This window comes from Pseudopipra pipra, chromosome 1 (assembly GCF_036250125.1).
Source record: "Pseudopipra pipra isolate bDixPip1 chromosome 1, bDixPip1.hap1, whole genome shotgun sequence".
Taxonomy (NCBI): domain Eukaryota; kingdom Metazoa; phylum Chordata; class Aves; order Passeriformes; family Pipridae; genus Pseudopipra; species Pseudopipra pipra.
The window spans coordinates 134509894-134521423 of NC_087549.1; positions in this window are offsets into that span (position 1 = coordinate 134509894).

Below are 11530 nucleotides of genomic sequence, written 5' to 3' on the forward strand. Positions count from 1 at the left end.
TTTGGTCTTGCGGGAGCACTTTCTTTTATAATCTCGCCCCCAACCCCAAGATTAATCGTAGCAATTCCACCTTTACTGTTAAAGTACAGTGCAGATCAAAGCAGTCTCTGCAACTTTAATAAACTCTCAGGCACTAACTGTCATGCTTTACTCATAGTGAGTTTAAAATACAGGGTTTTTTTTCTGTGTTTTATTCACTTCTCAAATATTGAATAATGAGAGACTCAAATAGGGCTTTGGTTCACATTATAAAATGCATATGTAGATGATGACAAGTGATGGCATATAGTAGACCAGCAGCTTTCCTAGAGATAACAGTAGGATTACAGATAAATATAATCAGGGAATGTTTAAAACTGCAAAATGCCTCACAGTTAGAAACTCCCAGAAAGAAAATAGTCAGGGTGAAGCAAAAATAATAAATAAGTATTATTGGCATTCTAGTATTATAAATTTCATAATGGTTTCTTTTCAGGAACCTTCAATTCTCATTATTTCAGTATGAGAATAGGAAATTTCATATATATGACAGTATTACATCTGTAAAAATGTAGTATCACCAATTCCTACATTAGGTTTAGTTTTCCTGACAAAGATGACAATCATTCCATCTTCGGTTGTTGGAGTATGAGGACACTTTAGTATTAGGACAGAAACCCCCTGCAGTAGCCTGTTTACAAGTAATTTATTTTCTTAATAGTCTCTTGAAAAATTGGTGACAAGATTTGGTAACAGATTGTCATTTGGGGCATAATGTACTATCTGTAGCTTGCCAGTTTCTACAAACACCGAAGTGGGGAGATCCATTATGCTGGTACATCACCAGGTCTTTCAAAACAGCAATGCAAAGCACACTGTACCAGGCACATCCGTTCTCTTGTACAAAAACCTGCAGCACAGTCAGCCACGGGAAAAAAAATGGCAAAACTCTTAGATCCTTTACGTATCAATGCGTAGGGAGTTCGTCATGAGGTGATACTTTTAGAACACAAACTGTGATATACAGTCATTGCTTTGAAATGTTAGAGAATAAGTTGGGAGGAAAAATATAAATATCCACTGTCTTGAGGTGCCAGAAGGCATGAAAAATCACCATCCGATAAATCTTGTTGGGTTAAAAAATGAGTTCCTGGCACCTGTAGGACTGAATACACAGGATTACCTGATTTATGGGAGTTATGAAGTTACATGGTGCCACTTGAAAAGCCCAAGGCAGGGAGCTGTTCAGGTGGGAGGATAAATAGTGATTATATTTGATTTTCAATACTAAGATAGAAAGGAAGAAAAAGTTCCATCAAGCCTCAATCACTCTTTGAGATCCTGTTCTGGAAATATCTTTCTACCAGACACAATGGCATTAGGGCAGCTTCCAGCATCCAATCAGGGTGGTCCTTCGCTGAAAAAAAGTAATAGTCAAAAACCAAATCCTTAGTGGACATGTGGATTTTAAGCAGGCAAATTAGGGCCAGCTTTTTCTTCTACAAGATTGGACTGTTTAGATCATGGAAGTGGAGAAGAGTTCTCCAAACCTACAACTGGCAGCTGAACAAGGGAAGAATTAGTTTTTAGATTTTGAATGGGGATAACTGTGATTGATAAAGGATTATTTCAGATTTGGCCAAATCCTTGCTTGTATTACTCTTGAAAATAGTTCTAGTATCTAATTAATGGAGTAGTATGGAAATGGTTGTCAATGCAAGTAAATTGATATTCAAAATGACTGTGCAAAAGTGAGCATTTTCTTATTTCCTGTATGGTTTTTTGTGACTACTTCTGCACTTTCTTTATGACACTGTTAGCATGAAGCAGTAAGTAGATCAGTCTTTTTTCAAAGCAGATATGCCTGGTGTATCAGTAATTGAGAGAAAAACTATGTAAAGATTAAGGCTTATTTACCAGAAAGAAACAACATTGTAGTCTGCTTAAACATAGGTACCTAAACAAAAAAGCTGAGTTGTAGGAGATGCTAAGTGCTTGAAACTTTCCATAACTCCAGTGGGAATGCTGGAAATAACCAATAAGGGAAAACACAATCACTTCTGTTTAGATTCCTAGCTTTAGGTAACAAGATTTTTTTTTTCTTTTTCATTTTTCCCACCTCCCAGAACTGAAATAGTTTAAGAGCCTTTGATTGAAAATATGAATAATTTATACAAAGCTATTGACAGTACCTCTACTTCAGGTTCTTTCTCATCAGTATCAACTGAGGGTTTCAATTTATCTAAAACTCCAGTTCTTTGTCTTCATCAGACATAAATTGAAGATGCCATAATTTCTTTCCAAACATTTTCCCTTCCCTTCCCTTCCCTTCCCTTCCCTTCCCTTCCCTTCCCTTCCCTTCCCTTCCCTTCCCTTCCCTTCCCTTCCCTTCCCTTCCCTTCCCTTCCCTTCCCTTCCCTTCCCTTCCCTTCCCTTCCCTTCCCTTCCCTTCCCTTCCCTTCCCTTCCCTTCCCTTCCCTTCCCTTCCCTTCCCTTCCCTTCCCTTCCCTTCCCTTCCCTTCCACAGATTTCTGTACTTTCTTTCCTTCTTTTCTTCCTTTTAAATAAAAATATTTCAGTAACTTCTGAGAGCAATAAGAATAAAGAAATTGTTGCCCAAATTAAAAAAGCTATTTATGGGGCTTTTTTACAGCAATCCTTCAGTAAAAACTTGAAATCTGAAGGTCTACCATATGTCAACATGGGCCAGTCATTTTGATCTAGGGTTCTCAGAGAACAGAAATATTAACTTTGCAAGATAATTTTTTTAGTCTACCAACAGCATTTTCTGTGAAAATTCTGTCTTACTGTAATATGCTTAGTGGGTGCACAGGTGTGTGCTGGGCAAATAACACACACCCACACCACCCTCCCTCCTCCCAGCTGGATGACTGGCCTTATACTGTTTGGTGCTGTCGGCACTGAGAAGGACTTCCCCTACAATAGTCCCCCCCCATGGTGGGGCATCAGCTTGCCAGCAAGTATAAGAACAAATAGTTACTGAGAAATGAATGCTTCCACTGCTGTTACTTATGCAAAATGTAGATTAATGAAATGAGCTGTGGTTTGCAAAGAGCTGAACAGGCCGAGACTGATCAGAAGTCATGGGGCAGATGAAGAAGTATGTATTACTGGACTTTCCTTTCTAAACTCTGAAACTGAGTCCACATTTAGGAGGAAACCTTGTTTCAACTTTCTATTGGCAGAATAACTTTTTTTTTAGGTCTGTCAGATGTCCACATAAGAGATCACAGTTAATAGATGAGTTCGACCAGGAAAAATCTGGGCTGTGAATATAAAATTCTCCTTCTTGTTAAGGAATTACCTGGGGCCAGAACAATTCTTTGCCAGAACTTCCATTCCTGCAGACTGCATTTAAAAAATGTTAATATGAAGAAATCACAAAAAAAAAGAAAATGAAAGTGAATATTGTTGTGGAAAAATGCAAAACATATTTTTATTATGCATTCTTTCACTGTTTTTTCACATACAATTTTGTTCTAAAAAATTATGGCTTATGCTGTCTGTGGTATACACTTAGGTACATTCACTGGTTAGCTGCTGTATCTTTTTTTAAACCAAGCTAGAGAATTAAATTTTCCTACTAAGCAGAATTAAATTTTCCTTTCAAAAGGAATTAATTTGCTTTAGTTCTCAAAAATAAATCCCATGAACCAGCCCTCAGTCAAAACAGATCTTGATGAAAAATGGAAAATCTCTGTTATTCTGGTAATTTTATGATCAAATTTAGTACTAAACTTTATTAAGAAATGTTTTGCTTTTATAATTTAATAGAGTAACACTTTAGAAGTGTGTTGTACTTCCAGAGGTGTTTAAGAAGTCTACTTGTGCATCTCATATATAATTCTGGCAGGTAAGAGCCGAAGTGCTGCTCTTTCTATGTGCACCTACGTATAATTGTGTAGTGGACTTCCACAGGAACAACAGGGCATTATTGAAGATTTGTCTCGAAAGATTTATCTTATTTTGTTAAAACAAGTCATTAGATTTATCTCTTTCAGTATCATAGGTCTTCATTGAGTCAAATAAACCATATTTTGTTTACTACCCTGGAAAGATATAAATGCTAAATACTCTTTAACTTTATTTTATGAGAGTGAATATTATATTCCTCTTTCCAGTGACCTTTTATTGCCTTGTGAATAAAAAAATAATTTACCAGACAGAAATAACAGCCAGAGGAAGGTGGGATTTATGAGTATGCCAACTCCACTAAAACCAAAGGATAAACATAGTAGTCTCAGAATAAAAATGGTGAGTTATCTAGTGCTCTGGTCTCAAAACTTTAAAATAACTTTTCTCAGAAAATCAGAGCTTTACTCATGTCATCATGAGAGAAGGAAAAGAGTGTGAGTTCTAGTTATTTTTTCCTTTTTTCTGTTACTTGTATTAGATATATTCTGTTAGTAAGGAATTAGAATATGAAAAAAATTTCCTTCCAGTCTATAATATGTCATCAAATACAGGAGCTGCAGAACATGCCTAAATTCTGAATGCAGCAGATTTTTATATTATCCTACCAGTGTTAAGTATCTCTTAATTGAAAATAATTGTATGAAGTCTAGAACTTTTCAAAATAGGGCAAAAATCAAGTTTCCACGCTGGAATCTGTTTACATTATAGGATCTCTCTTTTTGAAATACAGTCTGCTTTAAGAAGTAACTGCAAAAGGGAAACTTCATTTTTCAGGAAATCATCTCTCAGAACTTTGTTACAGAAATATTATTGAGGTAACATAATTCTGTACTGACGTTCAGAGAGACTAGTTCTTCTACACTTTGGAGAGGAAGACGAAAGGGAGAAGGTAGAAAGGTGGGGGACAACGAGGCATCCCTTTGCAAGGTGCCAGCAAACCCCTTGTCTCAGGGGTCTTCAGGTTTCATGTGGGACATGAGGGGGAAGAGTGAAAGGAGGGGGAGAAAGGAACCCATGCAAATTTGAGAAAAATAAATAGTTTCAAGGGACCCAGGAGAACAAAAGACAGTTAGGGCAAGGTCTGACTACACTAGGTCAGGGCAGGAAGCAATGGTCAAGTCCTTAGTTAAATGGGATTCCGAATGAACTGCTGTATAAGGATGAGATAGCTGCTTCCTCCCGAGGAGTGAATGGTTGAAAGGGAAGCACACAGCAGAGCACTCTTTGCACCTTGCACATTTCCAGTCAAATTTCATGCTCCAGATTCCTACTTGTCTCCTGTGAAAGTGTTTGGACAGAGCACAGGGATATTGCATGCCACTATGGTGAGTTAGGTAAGGACTTCTTTTTTCTCCTAAAATTTTTCTTTTACATTGATTTTATTCTTATTTAAATTTTGTTCCTTGTTTCATATTTCAGATATATTTTCATGTTACCGTCAAAATAACACTTACTGATGAAAGGGTCACACCTGAGTGTATTTCCTAAGCAACATGTTCTTCCCTAAAAAAATTAACTTGTTCTTAGTTATCTCTAGTCTAGAGACAGTGCTCAGGCATAACTGACTGAGGAGATAAGCGAGCAAGGTTGCTGGAGTGTGTGACCTTTTTCCCCTGATACTTTCAAGGGATATTGTGGGGATTCCCATCATTGTTTCCTTGGTGGAAGACAAGTGAAAGAGCAGCTTTGCACATTACTTCTCTCAATCCCAGGCACGTGCACCTCTGAGCACTACACAGAATTTGCTACCTTTTCAGCTGCACAAAATAACAAAGTCAAAACCTGAAGTGAATTTGTCTTTTTGTTCATAAGATGAAATGAGCGTTCTCCTGCCCTAGGATTTCATAGATTTTTATGCAAAATTAATAAAAAAAGTTGTGAAGAAAATGTCCATTTTGCACCTGTAATAGAATTTTCTTGCATCAGCAGTAGCTCTGTATGTTCCATGTAGGTGACAGGCTGACAAATGGAAAGATTATTTCTGTTCCTTCTTTCATTTGAGAGTCATAAATCTGAAAAATGTGGAATAGATTTTTTTCATGCATCTTATAAGATTTTATAGGAAGATCCAAGATGGCAGAGAGGGCACAATTCCAGAATATAGATTAAGGTTTTTACTGGTACCAACAGCAGTCACTCAGCATGATTTGACAGTATCTTTGTCAAATCAATGTACAATGCTTTGTTGAACTAGTGGAGTAAGTGGATATGTCTGATAAAATAAACGCTTTGTCCATGCCATTGACATGAACACTTATTTAACAAGATGGTTTTAATTCAAAGTCAGTTTTCATATTTATACTATTGCAAATCCTGCAGAAGCATTTGTGTCAGTCATCTGTATGATCACATATTCCGTAGAGATGCCGATCTGCTCAGCTTTGTCTTGATGTTTGTGCTACTGTATTGATAGCAAAAATGATGATAATTTATATTCACTCCTCACAGGCAGACATGAAGCTTTATCCTTTCTTGGTGGGGATACAAAGATCGAGCAAAGTGGATGTTAAGTTATTGGTCATGAGGTATTTCACTCTGTGCTACTCTGGAGCTGGCTGATTTGGGGTCCATAATTACACCATGGACCTACTCCACAGGATTTTTTTTCTCGGTTTTTGATGCTGAAATTCCAGTACCAAATTTTCCTCAGACATAGAGCCACTAAATTTAAGAAAAATATAGTTCCTTCAGATCCTATAGATCCACATATCTCTGGCAATTCAAATGCAGTGCATTAAGTTGTATTTGTGCTGGTGAGCAGCTATAGAGCCAGGGAAAATGTCACCCTGGGCCACACTCATAAAGTCTTCAGGGGACAGTAGTGTCAGTAGAAACTGGTCTTCTAGATCACTGACACAGATTGCAAAATCCTTACTAAACCTGAAATGACATAGCTCATATACAATTATATTTAGCTGTTCTGACAACAGCCTAAACCATTTTTTAATGATAAACCTTTTCATTAGGTCTATCCTTGTCTTCTTTTCATTCCTATACATATATACAAGCACAGGTACTCTTTAGTCAATTGAAATATTGAGATTATCTAATCAGAGGACATTTAATGCGCACTTTTAGTGCGCAAAAGGACATATTACAATAAGGATTTATGGTTGTGTGATTACCCGAAGAAAATCTTTTTGTTGATAGTGTAAAAGTGAAAGCCTGGTGGCAGAAGGGTCTGTTCTTTGACTGTGTACTGACATCTCCATCACTATAAACCCTTCATATTTCTGGTAACATAAGAGATATTAGTTGCTGCCTGAGCACTGATGAGTCAAATATTTTTTTGCGTGGAATTTTTTAAGGGACAATTTTATTTATTTTTTTTAATAGTTGTAGCAGGACTGATATGTCTTTCTCACAGGTACTGCTTCCACAGAGCTAAGCATGCTCCTTTCTACCTCAAATATTCTGAAACTTTACCTTTCCTTTTTTTCATCTCCACAGGCAACAAAAATTGCCTTCTATGATGGATCTGTATAAAGACTGACCCCTCACATCTGAGGCTTTGAGCAGGATCCAGGGTTTGTGCTTAAGTTTTGCACACAGAGCAAGCCAGAGTGTGTTTGAAAATATCAAAGTATAAAATAGCCGTTTTAACTTGAATGTAGAATGTTTGCTTTGGTATAGCTCCCTGGTCTTCTTTAATATATGAAAGAACAGCCTAAAGCAGAGAGGGCAAGCCTGTGTGAGTGGGATGGTGCCTTCAAATGTGACGAGTGGGAGGTACAAAACTTCCCATGTGCCTCCCCTCTACCTCCTACTCCCTGTGTTCAACATCCATCTCCAGATGGAGTAAAACAGGGAAGAAGCAAAGAGGTCGCTCCATTCCTCCTCCATAGTGTGGCCGCCTTCACAGGATGATTCAGGAAATTATCCTTTTTCATATATTCCACCCTCTGGTGAGCATCTTTCCTACAGAGGATGCCAGGAGCATTTCTACCTCCAGGAGGAAGAAGATAAAATTGTAAATAACATTTAAGAGTTAACTATTTTTGGCTATGCTGCATAGGCTGAAAGTCCTATTTTCTCCTTCAGAAATTTGTTTTGTGTGATCTGACTGAGGCAAGTCAGGGAAAGAACGCAGAAGATATTTCTACAAGTACAAGTGCCACAGACCAGCGATCAGTAGCACAAGTGAGATTTAAATATAGTGAAAAATGGGAAATCAGAAAGGGCAGAGTTACTGCCACAGTCACGGTGGCAAGAATGCCATGCGTGCTGCTGCTTCTGTAACATCGTGCTGCAACTTGGATGTGTCCCACGGCATGAACACCACCCCTGCACCAGCCCAGCACTGTGTTAAACTGAGCTGTGATGAGTGAGCTCCGAGCAGGGGGCGGGGCCATTTCTTACCTGACTTAAAAGAGAAATATTTTTATTCTGCTCTGTAGACAAATGTGCTGGGGAAAGATAGCGATCTGATTACATGCAGTCTCCTGCAACCTGATGTGTCTTTGAAAAGACACTGGGCTCTACTGCTGGTCCCAAGTTCTTCTCAGCCAAAGGATTTTGGGCCGTAGATATTCATGGTTCTAATCTTTGCACACTCCCAATTCTGGATACTTCATTGTTTGTTTCTTTGTTTTTTTAAAGTAAGTTCATCTCTGCTGGCTGGTACCTCAGGTTACAAAGCAAGCTCCTCACTCACAGGCTCCAATTGCTCCCGTGTGTTTTCTCCAGTTAAGTCTAGCCTGCCAGGTAGCAATTCTGCACTGATGTCTGGGCTTGTACCATGACACCTACTGTGTTCCTGGTAGAAAAACTAGGCACACAAACCAGTAAAAAACAGATTTGTTTGAGCCTGATCTAAACTGCAGACTGTGCTTAATTTGTAGTCTAATTATAGCCTCTGAATTGCTTCTTGTGCTCCCAAGAGGCTTGAGAAGGAAGAATATGACAGACAATAATGGGCAAAAATATCTTAGAAAGCTTTTACTCATTCATAACAGTTTTTAACAAAGCACTTCACTATAGTTCTGTTTACAAAACTGTAAACAGCACTAAGGAGTTTCCCTCCTCCACCAAGGTGGATGTGAAGAGAACAGCTCTTGTCTCTTGGTGCTTCCTCTTGAGACTGCAGGCTTGGTAGATAATGCTAAACAATATAGAATGGGCCCAAATATCAGGGATAAAGACTACAACATTAAAGAACACACCATCTAGAAAGAGAAATTTGGGAAAACATCTTGGGGTTTGGAGCAGATGATCTGCTGCTCAGTGCTGTGGCAAGAAACCACTAATGTAGATAAACAGGACGATCTCGAGTAAGGAGTGGCAGATTCAAAACAAAAAAAAATAATTTTTAAAATGCTCCATAAGTAAACTGCTAAACTAATTGGCATATAATATTACTTTTTGCAAGGGCATGTAGAGATAGGACAAGGGATAATGACTTTAAACTGAAAGAGGGTAGGTTTGGATGAGATATTAGGAAGAAATTCTTTACTGTGAGAGTGGTGAGACTGGAACAGGTTGCCCAGAGAAGTTTTGAATGCCCCAACCCTGGAAGTATTCAAGGCCAGGCTGGGGCTTGAGCAGCCCGGTCTAGAGGAAGGTATTCCGGCCTACAGCAGGGTGGTTGGAACTAGATGATCTTTAAGGTCCCTTCCAACTCAAACTTTTCTATGACTCTATGGTTATAGAGACCAAAAGCTTATGCTAATGAGACAAATTCTTACTTCCATGGAGGCCTCTTCCATGGAGCACAGAGGTGTCTGTATTTTTCATAAAGTGGAGGCTGTTAAAGGAGTCCAGAAAATATCACTGATTTCTTTTCTTTTTTAAAATTCCCCTGAATCATACACTATGCATCTCTGTCAAATACAAGACATTTATCTAAATGGACCTTGGGTCTAACCTAGTACAGCTAGTCATATGTTGTTGTTCCTGCTACTGATATATGATCAGTTCTCTAGTTCTGATATTCACAGTCCAAGAAGGAAACTGAAAATTTGAAGAGTGCAAGAATATTTTTTAGTATTAGGAAACAAGTCAAATACTAAGGGACCTTGTTGTATTTCCCTTAACAAGGGCAGAGCTGAGGGATAGTTTGCTTATAATCCAAAAGTATCTAGATGAGAAAGGCCAAACTCTTCAGCAGCAAGAAGTCATGCATGATGGTAAGATACATCTGGCTAAATATAGATGTCTGTACTTGAGTTGGTCCATCTAGAAGCTCTGTATGTCAATACGGATCTAAGCAATACTCTCAGCGGATTGTAAAGCACAATTCATCTCAGTCTAAAGCAGATGTCTAAAACAGGTTAGATGAATCACTCAAAGTTTCTATTTGCTCTGTGGTCTGTGAAAGGCACCTATAGTATGACTGGCACAGTTGCAGACTGCAACTGAAGTTGTCCAAAGTTGGTTAAGTTTTACTCTTAATATCTATAAAATGATTAGTAGATATTAGTAAGAGTAGTAGAGTAGAGGACAGTACTACTCAGTGTGATAGCAACTGGAACACATTATGAAGGACTGAGATGGCTCTTCTTTCAAAGACTTTTTTAAAAAATAAGGTTACACTTTATTTCCTAGAAAATATGCCCTGGAAACATGGCAGTTGGCCTGGGGCCAGAGGATTCCTCTGATCCATGTTGTACAGGAGACCAGGCTATCGAGTCATAATGATTCCTCCCAGTCTTAAAAATCTGTGCCTTCAATCACTGCTAATAAAGAGTGGCATGTTTTCAATGCCTTTCTAAGTGGCTCTTGATCAATACAGATGTGCCATTTACCTGCAGGATTTTCCCCACAATTGTTAGCTGCTGCTGCTGTGTTTGTGTCAAAGGAGGTAATGTTACAAACCAGCTTATGAATCTCAGGCATTCTGACATTTTCCCATCAGTACCAAAGGGTAGATTTAGCAGTGGCTCAGAGGGTGGTAGACTTCCCCTCAAGCGCTCTGCTCCATGCTGTGCAGCTAGAAGTGAAGCTGCAGCAGACGACAGCCTTTTCTATCAATATCATGGCAACATCCAGCCCTGTGTAGTCAAGTTTATTCTTGTATCAGTTAGTCTGCAGTGAAAATTGCTGAACTTAAAGCTAGGAGTTTAAGGAGAGTCTTTCCCGACTCAGTCTTTCCTGCCACTGACAGGTTTATCTGTAATATAGGATGCCTTTATATCCATCCTTGTCAGACAGAAAGAAAAGATAATGGTGTGACCATGGCTATGGCATGAGTGTGTTCTGTGCTGCCCCTGGTTTCACCAAGTATAATGGCAAGCAAACACATTAATTAGTCTTAGTGTTCACAAATACAGTTTTACTTTGTATTACTGCCGTTTAGGACTTACACATAGTAATTGTGTTCTTGGAGTAGCTGGTATGAAATCACATTGTGAGTCAATACAACAACAAAAACACTTTTGACTGGTCTGAATACTTCACGAACCAAAAAATTTTCTACTAATCTTGTTAAATCTATGACATGCGTAATAGTTACTGACAGTATATCTTCATTATTATTGGTGTTATTAGAAATTTTGCATGTTTAACTTTTATTAAAGGGTTGATAAAGGATGGCTTGAGGGAAGGGGATGTTGAAGAATATTATAAAACCAGAACAATCTGTTTTTCATGTGCTGAATGGTGATCAGTATCACTGGTA